At 46.2% G+C, this 17,559-nt stretch overlaps 1 protein-coding gene across 4 annotated transcripts in view; it reads right to left on the bottom strand.

Annotated features, from left to right (window-relative positions):
* PPP4R3B (protein phosphatase 4 regulatory subunit 3B) overlaps positions 1–17,559 on the bottom strand; it is a 381,773-nt gene that overhangs the window by 132,605 nt on the left and 231,609 nt on the right. The window lies entirely within an intron of this gene.

Raw genomic sequence — 17,559 nt, 5'->3', positions numbered from 1 at the left:
GGAGATGCAGCTGTGCATAGGCTCAAAAGGCTTACATATGAGAAAGATGGGCAGATGCCATCCCTTTTGTAACCACCCAGAGGGCGAGGCAGAATAAAAGCAGGACAAAATAAAAATGCTCCTGGTCCATCTTGAATCACAGCAACATCCGAGGTACTGCAGGAGAAACATCTGAAATGTGCGCCTGTAAGACTAAGGACATCATCCAGTACCCCAGGTCCAGAACACCAAGAATCTGAGCTGACGTGAGCATTTTGAATCTACTCTTCTACAGGAGGGTGTTCAGGTGATGGAGGTTCAAGGTAAGCCTTAGCTACCTGTCCTTTTTTTGGTAAGAGAATGCAGCAGGAATAAAAAAAAAACACGCTTTTCAGAGTTCAGCACCCTCTCTATGACAACCCTGGAGTGCAGCAGGCAAACCTCCTGTAGCAGAATAGGCAAATACTTTTCTGAAAATCACTTCTGTGTGTGAGGAAATCCCTGGGTGAGCAGAGAAGAGAAGAGGAGAAAATTTGCAAGACCAATCCGTAAATCACAGTATAAGGCATGGTCAATATAATGAGGTAAACCATTCCCCTCTCCGCCATAATCAATATTCTGGGGTGCTCCCGGCACTGGACACAGGATCAGAATTAGAACCAAAATATAATGGGCCCTCAGCCAATATCTGCGATGCAGTAGGAGAACTGGGAGAGAACCAGGGTGCATGATGGCTGGTTGTGCTTTTGTGATTTCGTAGTACATCATCAATTGAGCTTGCAACACCAATGATTAGGGATTAGATATGGGCCAGAGGTGTCAGCACCAGCAAAAGGGATCCAACATGGATCTCTGGAGTGGACTAGAAGGCTGCACCGGAGTCAGTTGTAACAGACCATGAAACTGATCCCAAGGGTGGGAGGTGGGGAGGGGGGGGGGGGGGTGCATCGAAGCACCCAGTCAGCGCTAACATGACTTTAGGCAATTGCAGTTCATTAGGGCCTGAAGGTGCGCTTGAGGGAGACAGAAAAACATTAAAACATTTTGTTTTACAAATCTGCCCTTTCAAACAGGGTTTACTTATTGAACCTCACATTGTTTGGCAAGATGTTGGAAAAGGGATTTTCACTATGCTGTGACGAGGAAGAAAGTTATACAACCTGGAGCATTACACGCTTATAATTTGAACTTCACAACGTTTTCGAAGGTACAAAATATCAAGTTACTTACCTTCTGTAGCATTTGTTTCCTGTCAACTCAAGCCTTAAAAGAAGGCAAAGATACCATTTGAGCAAGATGAAAATCCAAAACAGTTTTTGGAAAAAAAAAGGTTTAACATTAAGAGTCAACGTGTACTGTGCAAATAAAATCAATGAAGGCACTTGTAGACATAAGGAAAGGTTTGCTAAATCTCCCAGCCGATAGTGGGGCAACAAAGAAAGCAGTCTTAAAATAGAAACTTTGACCAATGTGGAAAGTATAAACTAAATCAAATCTAGATTTTGTAATCCCTCTTTAACAAGCATTGAAAATGCAACAGGTCTCACCTTTGATTAAGTTAAAGCCATTTGATTTGCTAATGGTACTGCATAGAAAAGCAAATGGCATTAACTTAATGCTTTTTGCTGTTTAATGCTTGTTTGCTGATGCTGTTATTGCCCTCAAGGTCCTTAAAAATATGCTGATATCTGATCTTTCGCAAGCATTATTCCACTCCAGCCAACCAGAGAATCTCAAGACCCTTGTCATCAGTGAGCCAGTCCATACTAATATCCCTGGTAAGACTTGCATCTTTGTTTTCTCACACTGCTAACCATAACAAGGGTGGAAATACTATATACGGCAGGTGAGAGGATGAAATTGGGGATGCAAGAAACTTTCGACAACCTATTTTTTTCAGGCTGAATAATATTGCATTTGGAGATGCCCGTACCTCTGAACCATATACACTGCATTTTGAAAATTCGCAAGATGGGCTTGGGACCCCCCCACCCTGGGTTGGCGTAGGCTGAACAACGTGCCAATAGCCCTTATTACTTTAATCCAGCTATAAGCAATATGTGTGGCCCCTGACCCATTAACAGCAAAGCTTAATCCCAAATATGAAAAGGTGCTAGTGCATTTTAAACTATTATTTCCAACAGCAAGAGTGAACAATTGGTGCTTTATAGGACCGCAGGACATGAAATAGGAATTTGTTAAATTGGTGCGTAAGTCTAGCGTGTCCTTAAAGTCCATAACCCTTGTACTAGGAGACGCAGGGCTCTTGCTGTGCGTGCCATCAGCATTGCGTCATTCACATACAGTAGAGAGGGTAAAAGGGAGCCTTTAACTTTTGGAATGTCTGGGATGACTGTTATTAACAAGCATTTACAATGCAACGGTCTCGCCTTTGCAAAAGTTAGAGCTATTGGCATTGTAAATGACATTTTTATGTCAGTGTTGGTTTTGAAAACAGAATAAATGGCAGTGTCATTTCAAATGCCAATAGCTTAATCTCCTGCAAATGCGAGACCTATTGCATTTGCACACACACAGACACGCACAGACACAGAGCCACACACACACACACACACACACACACACACACACAGAGCCACACACACAGAGCCACACACACAGAGCCACACACATCCTTCCACGCTGATAAAATCTTCACTGCTTGGTAAATAGAGCTTATGTTCACACAGCGCTTCGATGCACTGATAGATTTATGTATCCTTAAATTAATATAATGCTTATAATGTATATTTATTTTCTCGAGATCATTTGAAACAAACACTTAAAGAAGGTTCTTAATTTGAGAATTCAGAATCCGAAAAAATAATGTGTTACATGTGCAAGAGGCAGGAAAGGGAAAGAGTTAATGGCAAAAACAACTATAAACAAGATGGATTTCAGCAAGACATACCAAATTCCACTCATTTTGTCATCGCCTGAAGCATGAAAGGCTAAGCGGCCTTATCAGGACTGAATCCAGACTTAATTTTTTAAACTGCACACTTACTCCCCTGAAGGGGTCTTATTAACAAACTGAGCTATCCTACAAGTAGTGCAATGTGTGATATGTGGGCATCTCAGGGATATCTGTAGCAGGCACTTGACAAACTGAACTGCCTTACTGAGTGGCCTGTAGTGTCCAGCAGCATAGAAGACGGAGATCTGTACAGTAGGCACACTACAACACCGTGCTGGAAGTACTGCAACCTGTGATGCGCAGGTGATACACTGATCTCATCGGCAGGCTCTTAGACCGGGTTTGGAACAGCTAATTAGACACAGAAATTGGAAGCAGGCGCCGAACCCACGGAACTATAGCACCAATTGACCGGGAACTCTAGTTACAGTTTTAATTGTTATTTTCATCCTATTTTAAAGGGATTACATCGGTGATCCAGTCTGACTGGTCGGCCAGCTCTAGTATTAGATGGCAGAATTATAATAGTTCTGAAATGGATATGGAACTAAATCCCACAACAATGTCAGAGAGTCATTATTAAAAGCTCCTATTGAGACCATATTTATGACCCGTTTCACGGCCTTTAAAAGAGCATAAGGAAGGGGTAGGTTACAGGCATGGAGAAACCTCCTAGAAACGGAGGCTAGAAAATACAGAGCTGTCTTTCTGCGCATACAGTGCTATGGGCTGTCCTTGAACCGGGGTGGGGGTTCTGAGGCTGAACTCCCCCGTAGCCAGGCGACATGGTACTTCCCGCTGATCAATCCACACCCAGAAATAGTATTAGCTCCCACTCCACATACCACACTGTCCTCTCCATCCGACCCGGAGAGGTGTGTAGATACAAACAGTAGAGGGGAGAGGCCCGCTGCTCCGGCCCCCGCCGCGCTTCTCCTTGCCTCCCCGGGCTTTGCGCTCCTTATTCTGAATGAATCTCCTGTCGACTGGGGGAGGTCGTGAGGCAGCGAGGGGTATGGCGCACCTGTGTGTGACACAATGACGGCACATTGGAGCTGGAACCCTTTTCGAGGCGGAGGTGTGTGGGTTGGGTGAGGAAGAGGTGGTGGTAGGTGGGCCCTAAAACTGTAATTCGGACCTACAAACTGGAAACTAGAACTCAGCTGTCAAGCAACTTCAGCGTGAGTTCCCGCTTCTGGAAGCTTGGGCAAACCCTGGTGCATCCTCGAGTTCTATACTTCCCAATGACTGCCAGTCTGGTGCGCGAGCGAACTTCATTTGAATTATATTTACAACCTGAATACTAAGGAATGAAGCTAAATTGGACAAAACGCTGGACATTATGTTCAATTTTACACCACCGCAAAACATAGGAATGAGTAATATTTCCTACTGGTTTTACAGGGAGCAAAGCAAGCACATTTTGCTCCACTTTTGAAATGTGTTGGAGAGGTTTACAAAGGAGCCAAATTCAGCTTGCTTTGTGAGTACTAGATAACCACAGAGTACCCTGGTGCAAAAGCGATAATCGGCAGAAGTAAAACAACAAGCTCTCGCCATGCTCTGTAAGCCCAGTCCTTTTCAGACTGGGGGGGGGGGCGTGTTTTTCTTTCTCCCCTCTTCTCCATTGGGTGGAGGAGAGAAAGAAACGAAAAAAACACACCCCTCAATCCGAAAAGGACGGGGCTTACAGCGAAAACAGAACGTCACAGAGCCCTCTTCTCCAATGGCTGGCTGCCGTTTAGGAGGCCAGCCAGTGGAGAAGAGGGGCGGGGTTTACTTTCGCTACTCTGAGACATTAAGTCTCGCTGGCAAGACTGCGCATGTGCGCAGCCTACGCCAGTCTCGACCTAAAAAGGGTAACTGCAATGTGTTCTTGTGTATTATAACTGGTGCTCATGTAAAGCGCTCCTATACATTCGAGTTGAGCTCAGGCAACAATAAACAGGAAAAAGCGACACATATACTGGATTAACTTGTGGAAGTCCTGCAATTAATTGCAGTGCAGAAGCGTCGTCTTACTTTGAAGTGTACGCAGCTAGGGGAGGGGTTAGTTTTATGAGTAGGGTGGCTATTCTCTCTGCCGTGGGAAGAAGGGTTAGGTCGGGGTGACTTTCATCCTTCATCCCTTAACGAGCACAGTTCGTTGCGCTGGGAAACCTTTTCTAGGGTGCTTTAGCGCTCAAAAATTCTTTCAATTCATTCACTCATCCATCCTTTCAGGGTCCGCACAGCGCGGCACTAGCAGGGTAACTGCGATGTGTCCTTGTGTATTATAACTGATGCTCATGTGAAGCGCTCCTATACATTCGAGTCGAGCTCGCGCTACACTAAACCGGAAAAAAATGGCATTTCATATAGTTATGGTGCAATAGGTTTTTGGGGGATGAAAGGCGCAAAAGTCACACCCAGGTGTGCAGTAGTGCGCTTCACGTGGAAAAGAAACACTAGCTTTGGCTTTTCGGGATGTCCGCGTACTCAGGAGGCCGGTACGTTTCCTTCGGGCCAGAGAAGAGCATTCAGACGGGAAACAATCTCAGGAGGGGGCCGCTACACGCAGAAGTGAGTGGGCGGGGGGGGGGGGGGGAGCGTGGAACTGGAAGGCGGGCAGCCAGAAGCGCCTACACAGACAAGTGTTTTCCATTTAGTAGAAAACTTTCTGCAAAGGCGATTTCTGCTGAGAGAGCAAAATATAAGCTGCGGGATAACTCATTATCACATCCGGCTTTCACTATCTCTTAAAATAGTAAAAGGAAAAAAAGTCCTGCAATTAACTGCAGAGCAGAAGCGTAGTCTTACTTTGAACTGTACGCAGCTATTTCACAATAAGTCCTTGTGGCAACTCGTTATTTGCACAACACTAACATTTCAGCGTCCTTGATTACATAACAAGGCTGTATCTATGTTTGAGAATCACACCTTTTTCCGTACTTTCAGGAATAACTTCACTTCACATCACTTATTATATTTTTTACCAACCATCACCTCTGAAGTGTCAACGCGTTTGGCCTAATCAGGAAAAAAAAATATTTTTAAAAAAAACAGACAAATCACCTATTCTGTGAGTTGGTTCCCTGAGTAAAATTCACGACTCCTATAGGTGCATGTCCTCCGAATGATAAGGCTCCTGCAACACACGAATGTCATCGGGGGTTCCAGAGACGAGACGCCAAGGACAACGTGGTCCTCAGATTTTTTCCCCAAACGGTCCATTACTGCTTTGAATATGATATATCAGAATTGCCTATCGGAAAGACGCATGGTAATCGGGAACATGAACCTTTTGGATTTGAGCCCCTATGTTTGAACAATACAGAGGTGGCACTCACAAATTAAGATGACCCCTGAACAAAAGTCTCAGAGTTGTCGGCTCCTTGCATCTTTGCCCTGATGAGGCCACTGAATTCAGTTTTGTCCAAACGCGGCAGGCATGAGGTTGTTAAGGAAATATCCGGGGAAAAGAGCTTCTTATTCATGATAGTATGCAAAACGAAATATATTCCAGCCTAGATACAAGTCTTGGTATGCAACAAGGACACTGACATGTTAGTGTTTTCCAAATAAATAGTCACAAGGACTTTTTGTGAAACCGATTCAGCACCACACAATGCATTTTTAACAATTGCTGCACTGTAGTATGGTTTATGGGCCTCTTTTTGATTGCATGTTAAGTTAGCATGGCTTATTAGAAGTTTAAACACCATTTTTCCCTTTCACTGCTTTTGCACACGACACTGCTCAGCTGTTTTGACTTAGCTTGGATGGAGGTTTAAACATGAGAAAAGGGTTGTTTTTCGACATCTATAGACATACATCGTATCCCCAGTCTGTACAGTGAGTGCTAAGCCGCCAAGGTTATCATAACAGGAGCCTGTTTATCGTTGTGTCCGTCTAACACATTCGAGACACAACAATTTGGCAGCTGCAAGCAGAGTAGGATTCTGGCGCATTTATCATAGCACACTTGCCAGAATTGCACACACTTGGAAGATTCCAGGCATGCAGAGAGACTAACCGATCCTGATGTAATTTACACTTACTGAGCGGACAGGTAAATTAGGTCGCCCTAAGAAAGCTCAAGGGGGCATATTACCAACAACTAGCGATATTTATCGCTAAGTAGGCTTAGCAGCAATTTTTTTATCGCCGCGCATTGCCGGATATTATCGCGGAGATAACGTGCTATTAGCAACATTTATCTCAAAAGCGATAATATTTCCGGCAATAGCGGCGAAATCCGTTAATATTGCTGAGAATATAGCCATATTATTTATCGCTAACAGGGTCTTAGCCATTATATCCACCTCCCATTCGATATAATGGCTAAGAACTGGTCTGAGCAGGCTTTAGTTTTTGGAGATATTCGCGCTTAGCGCAAATATTTCCATCGCTACGCTTGCCTTTCTAATAGGAAGTGGAGACCGCCCTCCACTTCCGTGTCCCCAGGTAAGGTCATGTGGGGCCCTGGTGGATGGCAGCAGGATGGGGCTGGACGACAGTTGGCACTTGTGCAGCGAACATCTCATACAAGCCTGGTCATGGCTGTGTGTGTGGCCCCCACCCTTGTTCACAAGCTGTGCCTTCAGTATATACAGAACACGCAGGTGCAGTGCCTATATTAACTCTGCGTATACCCAAGCTGTGCCTCACACCAGGGGCATTGCAGCTGGAGATGCTGAGGGTCACGCCGCGGTCTGGGGTCTGCATGTTGAAGCACATTAAAGGGGTTCAGTTATCACTAGAACTCACACCTGTGTTTGTCAACAACCTTCAAGCTAGACAATTCAGAAAGGTTTTCTTCACAATTATCAATATTTCATCAACTTTTCTTAAATTATAAATGTAAATCATGTATACAATGATGTAACGTGGCTACAAGACTTTAAAAGTATTTTTATTTTGTTATTTTAATTATTTGTTATCGGTTCTCTTAACCATATAAATCATGTGTACACTATGGCAACGTTTGCAATGAAAAACAAACTTCAAAAAGACAACATTTTGAGTGCTCGTTAAATAGTATGAATGGGTGTGAAAGCCATGGCACGGTACAATTTAGGACCCACCTATTCTAGCCTGCCTATAGGCATGTTTCGGCAGTGAGGTTTTAACTCTGCGCACAGATTTAACAGTGCACTCACAAATCCCACGGAATCTGCGTCATTTGCACTGTGCTGGCAGCCAACACCAGGGCACGTTTTTCTTCACTAGCCACGGGCACACCACGGCGTGTGCACACGTGCGTGTGAACAAGGAGGCCAGCTCGTTGTGCAACTGTTCGGACACAGTGGGCTGATTCTCTCTGTACAACAGCATTCTTATGCAGTGTGTGCACATGCTGCACTTTCGTACTACACTTGTGGGCAAATCTTACTGAGATTTTCACGGCCTGGTGGAAAGGGGGGGGGGGGGGGTCACCACAGTGTGAAAATAGCAGGTGGCGCTTGTGTCGACCGAAAGTCGATTCATTCCTGCAGTTCAACCGCATTATTAAAGACGTCAATACTGAAATGTGCACGGGTGGACGGAGGGGGTGGGTGGCGAGACTACGGAAGGAAGCGTCCAGGGAGGGTGATCTGGACAGAGTAAGGAAGGAGGTAGGACGGCATGACGTAGACGCTCTATTTCTGCCGTCCCACTTGGACCATATAGGTGTTTCTCATCAAATGGCCGATTGAGGATGGAATTTTGCACTTCAGGTTTGAAACCTGAAATACATAGCCAGGCATGCCTACGCAGAAGGACACTAGTATTAATTCCCCTTGAGGCGGTATCTGCGGCATCTAGGGCGCAACAAATGAAGTATTGGTGATATTTTTACCTTCCTGTATGAGTTCATTGGCCCTGTTTTTGTATTTATCTGGTAGATGCAGCATTAAGGATTCTAATTTGTCATAATGTGCCCTGTCATATCTTGCCAACAGCGCTTGAGTATTGGCAATGCGCCACATGTTAGCTGCTTGTGACGCTGTACTCTTACCGGAGACGTCAAGGAGTTTAGGTTCCTTATCTGGTGGTGAGGCCTCACCTGATGTTTGTGAATTAGCACGTTTACGTGCATTAGATACTACTAAGGAATCTAGTGGTGCTGGACCTAATGTAAACTGGATCTGTAGGGGCAGCTTTGTATTTCTTCTCAATGCGAGGGTTGAGGACGTGAGCCCTGACAGGATCTTTAAATACCTTTGTTGCATGCTTAATAACCCCTTAAACATTGGCAAAATGGCAGTGGACCTTTGTGTAGTATCAAAAGTGTCCAATAAGAAGTCTTCCTCCACAGTATCTGTGTGCAAGTCAACCCCATGGTACTGGGCAGCTCTATGGACTAATAGGTTAAAACCTATAGTGTCCTCTGTTGGGGAAGGCCTGGAAGGATGTACATCATCTTAAGGGACGTAAGACACATCAGGGGTGTTCTAATCATCCCATGGATTAGGTGACTGAGGGGGACTATTGGTCCCTACTGGGTTATGTGCACCCCCACCTGTGTCATCAGAGTCTATCTACATCATCATCATCTAGATTAGTGGATGGTGTAGGCAAATGATGTGGTGGAGGAGTTGTACGAGGAGGAATAGTATGGGGAGATGGTGGAGAAAGGACCCTTTATGGAAAGGTTGCAATGTCTCTTTTCTTCTTTCGCGGAGGAGGAGTTGCAGGAGCCTCTAGTGGTATTTTCTTGGAGCTAAGAGCTAGTTGGCCATACTTGGGATCCTTTACAAGAGTCTTGAGTAGAATCTGGTGTAAAAAGCTCTTCTGTGTAGGGCAGATCCTTCGGCGTCTAAGTTTTCGGTTCCAGAGGTTTTTTCGGCACCGACTCAGTAGCTGGTCTAGGGTCTTTTGGCTTAGAACTATGACCTTTCGAAATGTCTTTTAACCGGAACGTGTTTTTTCGGTTCCGGGCGTTTTTTCGGCTCTGAAGCATGTGAGTCTGGACGTTTAGGCAGTTTTTTAATCTGCTCCGAGGGCGGTTTTGGCATTGATGAGCCGGTGCCAGTCTTCGGCGCCGAGTGCTTGGGTATCGGAGCAGCGGTCGGTGTGGCTGAGGAAGATGGAAATGTGCTGACTCGAGCCCGAGCAGCCTGAAGGCTTAGTAGCTTCTTTGCCGGACCCAAAGGCAGGGCGTGGGAAGCAGTCTCTCGGTGTGCACTCGGGCCCGAAGGTTAGGGTGTGACTGAAGCCTTTTTTGAGGGTGTTGAGGAAGGGTTGGGGTCGACGTTCTTACTTACGACCCGTTGAGCTGGAGTGATGTCCTCGACGTCCGAGCCTTCGGCATCAGAGGAGCTGGCACTTTTTCGGCCCGCTGGAGTTCTGGCACGTTGACATCCTCCTCAAAGACGTCGTCGGGGATCGAAGCTGGCGAGCGAGTCATGGTTCTTAGAGCTAGTCAGTCCCGAATCGTCCTATTGGAGCAGAAGGAGGCACAAGCGGAACAGTTTTTGGCCTCGTGCTCCGGTGAGAGGCAAAGGTTGCAGACCTCATGTAGATCAGTGTGGGGAAACTTCGACCCACTTCTTGAATGGCGTCCTTTCCATGAGCCAGAGAGCAAGGCCCAGGTAGGCCCGAAGGACTTTGTTGACGACCGGAATCAAAGACTTCGAAGTGGTGAAGAATCGCGTTGATGTGAAGTGCAATCGAAACAATACCGTCGAACTGGGTTAGGATTGCGCGCCGAAGGAAATTCGGTTCCAAACCGTTACGCAGGAAACATCCGAACTGGCGGAAAAAAACAATCTAAGGATGGAGCAGGTGCCCATGCGCAATGTGGTCCAAAGGAGGAGTTCCCTATCTCGTGACTTCCAAAGAACTTTTCAGGACAAAAACAAACTGCAAACATCCGGGCCCAACACTAGGTGGCGGTCGATGCACAGTGTGTAATCTGCAGCTCATATGCCTCGAACAGACAATTTAACCTTTGTTTTTTACTCAAAATTTAAGGGTTTGTTTTTAATATTGTGAGAAAGTGCCATCTTTCTTGCATGGTAGGCCCCCACTTTTTGCAGAATTGCTGATGTACTTTGACTGAGTGTGCCCAGGCTCCTGCAAGCAGGTGCCCAGGGCCTGTGTTCGTTCCCTAAAACTGTGTTGAAACTAAAACTAAAGCCCAATTGGTATCTCTGGCCACCTGTCAGCCCCTAGTAAATGGTACCCTAGGTAGAAGTGTGGCTCAATGGTTAGAGCGGCAGACCCTGATGCAGAGGTCTAGCCCGGGACCAGTGGTCAATTCCCCGCCTCGGCGGGTCTTGGGCTCAAAATTCCACGGACCTGATCATTCTCGCATCGGTGACTATTCCAATCATGGAGTCCCACTCTGCAACTCTGGGTAATAGCTTGCTTAATCTCCACAACAGCCCCCACAACGCTAAGGATGCCTGGCCTCCACCTTGGGGGTGCCCAGGACGCCTCACAGGGAAAGCCAGGATGGGTTCCACAGCGGTATTCGTACAAGCGCCTTGAGACCCTTGTGGGTGAGTAGTGTGCTATACAAGTATCAATTTACATTTACTTTTTTTACCCAGGGCATGGTGACCAGAGAAGACCCCTAAGGGCTGCAGCAATTATTGTGCCACCCTTAGGGGCCCTGTACCCTGACACCCACATACTGCCTTTGCAGGCTGAGTGTCTAAGTACAGTAGTAAAGTCAACATGGCACACATCCCCGTGTGCCATGCCCACAAGCTCACTGCCATGGCATCCATCAGTCACCCCTCTAGCTGGGTGCCCTATGCGAGTGGTGTGGGCACAGGTTCATGAACACTGTGCCCCTACAGCACCCAGGGCCATTCCTACCATCCAGAGTATATGATGCTGGGAGGTTGTCATTACGAACTCCACAGCACCATGATTGCTGCACTGAAGACTGAAGTTTGATATCAAACTTCTCAGCACATTAAACCTGCACTGATGCCAGTGTGGGATTTAAAGTAAAATGCACAACAGAGGGAATCTTAGAGCTGCCCCCTGAAACCTAAACTAACTTATTGTGTCCTGACTGCGTGGCTACCGAGGCTGCCACCACCAGACATGTTTCTGGACCACTGGGTCGAGAGCCTGCCGCTCTCGGGGGACTGAAACAATGCACATCCTGGGACGAGGTGTCAAGCCTCCTCCCCCAGGATGGGCAGGCGAAGCTTCAAAGGCATACCGCCTTTTTGAGCTTCTCCAGGCCACTTGCTGTACTCAGCAACTGGCCACCACCGGTTCTGAACCCCACTCTGGCAGGAAGAACGGAGGGAAACCCTAAATGAGGAATGTGGGTGTGCCAGCCTGTGCCAACTCCACCCCTCAGTTGGGAGAGGCGAGGTGAAGCACAACTCCGGGCTCCGATCTTCTTGAGGATGGGGAGCCCTGTCCAATCAGAGATAGGCTCCTGCCCCCTCCCACAGGAGAGGACCAGGCTAAGGGGTGTGCTCACCACAGGGCAGGGACCATTGGTCCTTGCCCTACCTGTAACACCCCTAAATTCAGTATGTAGGGGTACCTTGAACCTACCTTCCTCAAATCCTAATAGGAACATGAAACCAGAAGACCTGCCGTGCAGCTGCTAACAAAAGGACGAAACCAACTGACTTGGCCCCAGAACCCTACAGGCCTGTTGATACTTGAACCTGCTCCTCTGAAACTCTGGCGTCACCTGCGCACAGCAACCTCGAAAAACCTGGAGGACCTGCCTGCCTTGAACCTTCCAAAAGACTGAGACCCCCACGAGCAGTGGCTCTGCTCAAATAGCAATAACCCAGGTGCCAGTGAGGGACTGTGAATTCAGCCCACTCTGCACCCGCCGAGCACAGTCTGTGTCCGAGTGATCCAAGACCACGAGGACGTCCCCCTGGCGACTGTGACCCGGATTTCAGTGCCCAAAGACCCGCCTCGACGAACCAGACGACAACTGCAGCCTCCGAACCAGGGACCCCTCCAACCCCAACCAGCCGAGGGTGATATTTCTTGACACCAAATGACAACCCGGCACCCTGCGGCCCCCTATGCCTTCCTTTGAGGTACCTACCTCTTCCCCAAGATCCAATTGAACCTCTCGAAGTGGTGGTCGCACCTGAAGAATCACCATCCCAGAGTATGCAGCCTTTGTCCACTTTTTTTGGATAACATTGAGCGCCCTATGGCTCAAAAGCACCCTGCACCCAGCCGCCCGAGTGCCGCTAGAAGTGCAACTACTGTACTACTTTACTTCACCACTTGCCCCGAGAAAGTGACCAGGAGCTCAGCTCCCACAGCCGCGTGGCCTCCATTGGATTGCATTGGGCCTACTCTCTCTGCACCCGGCTGCCCCTGTGTCGTTGAGGGTGTAACAACTGTACCTTTCCGACCCTGGGAGACCCCCCCTGAGTCTATGCCCAGAACCTTAACTCTACCAGTCGAGTACTTACCTAAAAGCCGATAACTAAAAGTAATTATAACTGTACTTACCAGTAACTTGAACTTTGAAAATACATTTACATTGTTCAAAAATCAGTACTGTAACCAAAAAGTTTTTACTTAACTGTTAACAGCTGATGTCCTGGGACTGAATCTAGGATCCAGTCTTGTGGTTAGAAAAGTAATCCATAAAGTAATCAACTACATTTATCTAGCAAAACCCTTTGAGCTCAATGTTCTATTGTGTTTGAAATTGTGTTGCCTATTGCAACCACTATAGCTATTGTACTTACAAAGTATATTGCCTTTCTGCAAAGTAATTATCTGAAGTCATTCATATTGAGAAAAGTATACTTTGATACCTTGGTGGTTCTAAAATAAAACAACTATATCTTCTGATACAAAACAATTGGCCTAAAGTTCAGTTCTTGAGTGTGTGAAACCTTTTGCTGACTGGGTGTGTACAACAAATGCTTTGCACAACGTTCTGATACTGCCTTACTGCTCGACCAAGCTACCACTTTAGAGAGTAAGGTTATATCTAACTTTAACCTCTGACATACCTCTGGAGACTGGGGACTCTTTACACACTTGGCCCAGTATATACAGAGCTAGTTTCTTACAAACATGAGTCATTGTCAATATATAAAAGGTAGGCCTATTTGTTTTGCCAAGGGTTTACAACTTCAATGTACAAGACAATCCCATTGGCAAGTAGTCAGGACATCATTGCAAGATCTGTGAAACATTTAAATAAAGCATTTTGTAATCAAAACATTACCCATATGTTGGAGTTTTATTTTTATATTCTCCACACCAAATAATGTAGGCATAAGACGAACCACAAGAGGTTTGTGCATTCCCTAGCAGGAGAGCAAAAGTTTGAGCTATGGAAAGGCTTAAAAATATCATCAACTCTTCCTGGGATCAAATTTAATAGACCCAAAGAAACATAGGATTACGTTTTTAAAGTATTTGTGCAGAAGTCCTGCACTCCATGTAGCCCTCCAAAACGCCTGAAAAATCATGGTGCTGTTGCTCCTGCCCACACTGAGGCACCACCATGATGTAAATTGTAAGTAAATTACCTATGAAGGGCATTATACTGGTGCTCGTTTCCAGGGGCAGTCAATAAATGAGCGGCTCCTTTATTTAATTATTTGTATTTTGTGTGTGGGTCTCCTGATCTAAGGCTTTTCTCCTACATCCCCCCCCCCCTGCCCCCTCTCCATCGCTTGTACCACCCCTTCTTCCACCACCATCTGGAAGCAATACTGGATTCCCTGCTTGTGAGCACAGGCAGGGAAAAAAATTGTGTTCCCACCCGGGAGGTCTTTTTGTCTCCCTGGGATACCAACAGAGAGCAGGTTCCAGGGAATGGGTTCACCAGGGCCATGGCTCACAGAGAAGGATCCCAGGCACTAACCCCGCCCCCCCTCCCCCCCCCCCCATAAAAAGACTACACTGCAGGGGATGGGGTTCTGAGGTCGTAAAATGGCTCTGTGTGTGAGGCGTGGGGTGGTCCTCGAGCACTAAAATGGCTGCAACATCTTTGTTGATGCTGTGGCATTCATGACTTGCTTGGCGTTGCCAGATGGCTTCGGCCCCCCAAAGTCTGGCACGAATCAAGCGCCTCTTCATCCTACTCCCTGGCCGCGCCCCGAGCTGGCAGCCAGCAGACACACACAGGCTGCGAGGAATCAATTACATCTGTCAGCGGCAGTCAGGTGCCTTTGGGTGCTACAGGGGTAAGGGGCGAGGGCTGATGCCTACCAGTGAACAAGAGCAAAGAATCAAGCGCCTCCAGCCAACAAACCTCACCATCACACTTCGTTCATCCGCTGTTTGCGTGTTTCCTGCTCCTGCACTCCCTCCTCGCACCCTGTGATTCCCTGGACCGCATCCTCCGTCCGTGAATCCTGTCTTCACCCTCCTCCTGTGCATTCTCTAACCCTGTATCCTCTACTAATTAATTCTCCCTCACTGTATCCTCTCCCTGAACCATCCTTCTGTGCATTCTCTCTCCCTGTACCCTCCTTGTGTGCATTCTCTAACCCTGAATCCTACATCTGTGCATTCTCTACCAATGCATTCTTGCTCACTGTATTCGCTCTCCCTGCACCACCCTTCTGTGCATCCTCTCCCTGCACTCTTTCTGTGCATTCTCTAACCCTGCATCCTCTGTCTGTGCATCTTCATCCAATGCATTCTTCATCCGTGTATCCTTTATCCCTGCATCCTCTATTTGTGCATTCTCCCTCCCTGTATCCTCTCTCCATGCACCCTCCTTCTGTGCATCCTCTACCAATGCATTCTTCATGTATCCTCTCATCCTGCATCCTCTTGTATATCCTGTCTCCCTGCACCCTCCTTCTGTGCATTCTCTAAACCTGCACCTCCATCTGTGCATCCTCTACCAATGCATTCTTCCTCCTTGTATCGTCTCACCCTTACCCGCCTTCGGTGCCTAATTTAACCCAGCATACTCCTATACATTCTCTAATGCTGCACACCCTCACCATGTAGCCTCTCTCCCTGACCCCTCCTTCTGTGCATTCTCTAACCCTGCATACCCGTGTATCCTCTTTCCGTGCATACTCCCTCTGGGAACTTTCTGGCACTGCATTACCCTTCTTTGTACTGTCTGGGGTAGTAAGCGCTATATAAATGCAATTACAATACATTATATTTTGATCTGTCTGATCTGCAGATCCCTTGCATGAGAAAAATGTATTAATTTGAAACTTAATGTTTCCAAAACGACTTAATGTATTTGCAGCAAATCACAAAAAGCATACTTTCTGGATCAAGATCTACCTTTCTACCACACATGGTATAATTCCATTCAACCATTTTCGGGTATCGCTTTTCAATTGGGGAAAACACATTTTGGAATCCCCCCTCCTTTTTTTCTCTCAGCCTCTGTTGTAATTTGGCAGCAATTAGGTTAAGCATTAGCAGAAGACATCCTGTATTTAGAGACCATCTTGTCCGTTTTGTGCAATCCATTTTCTATTTGTCAGCCATTTTGTTTGCCATGTGCTCGCCATGTGCTCTGTCCTACCTTTCTGTTAACTGCTCCTGAAATCTGCCTAGAGACGAGATATATTTAGCATCTTCCACCAATGCACATGCTCAGTTGAGCTTGCAGCTGCTGTAGTCTGTAACTGTCAGGATGTGTCCACCAGAATTAGCAAACTGTTAGCTCCTCCCACTTGTTGCCTGTACACTTTCTGTATGACCTTATATGTACCTAAAGCATTTTGTACTTTTACCGCCTTCATTTGAGCCCCTGTGTGGGTATAGAAGGACCAAGCTCCTTCCATTCAGTGTGCTACTTCATACATTACCGAAGGGTGCTGTGTGAATGTAGTTCCACCTCATGAGGTTTAATAAACTTTATACTTTCTATTCCATTTTCTGTGCCAACTTCTAGTCTATGTTCTGAGGACTGCGCAGAGAAGGGAGAACCCCTAGCACTGGTAGGCCTTGCTGAGGCCCACCACCACACCTCCAATTGACGGATTACCCCAAAACTTGCCAGGAAGAAGCTGAAGTGGGTGAGACTTATTTTGGAAAGTTTAGTGAATATTTGTCAAACAGTGCCAAAGTTATTAGCAAATAAAACAAATTAATTTCCTTAGGAAACGTAGTCCGAACTATAAAGTGGCAAATGGGTGAGAAAAAAAAATAATATATATATATATATGGAGGGGGAGCAATTGTGAGTCACTTCTTGATGGTTTCAGTGATATGATGTATGGAGACCTGGTATTTTTGCAGTTTGCAAAAATCATTACACAATTGAAAAAGTAGCATTTCTTTCTTTAACACCAAAAGTAATCTTAGTCACGAGTTCTCATGTGGAATGAGAAGTTACCCGAAACAGTCTGTGGGAACTAGAGTACTAAAAATATTACGACTGTTGGTGTCAGATAAAAATAAACAAAAAAAAGGGTCCTAAGGTGTCATTGTCTGGCTAGCCAATAGTCCGTTCTTCCACATAGCACAAAACATTACATTTACAATTCGTCAAAATTGCCTCCAGAAAAAGAAATTATTTTTGAAGGCCTTAGAAGAGTTGATTAGTTAAGACATCACTAAAAATGTAATCAAAGGACCATGGCTAAAAAAAGGGTGCCTTACCAAAAAACACAATATATATACATCGATAATCTAATGCCATTACAGGATGTAGAGCATATCACCGTTACTACAAAATAAAGCAGGATAAAACTATTTTTATTCCCCCAACATCTGAGACTCAATAGCAGCAAAACAGAAATAAC

The sequence above is a fragment of the Lissotriton vulgaris genome, chromosome 6, assembly GCF_964263255.1.
Source record: "Lissotriton vulgaris chromosome 6, aLisVul1.2, whole genome shotgun sequence".
Taxonomy (NCBI): domain Eukaryota; kingdom Metazoa; phylum Chordata; class Amphibia; order Caudata; family Salamandridae; genus Lissotriton; species Lissotriton vulgaris.
This window is presented reverse-complemented; position numbering and strand designations above follow the sequence as displayed.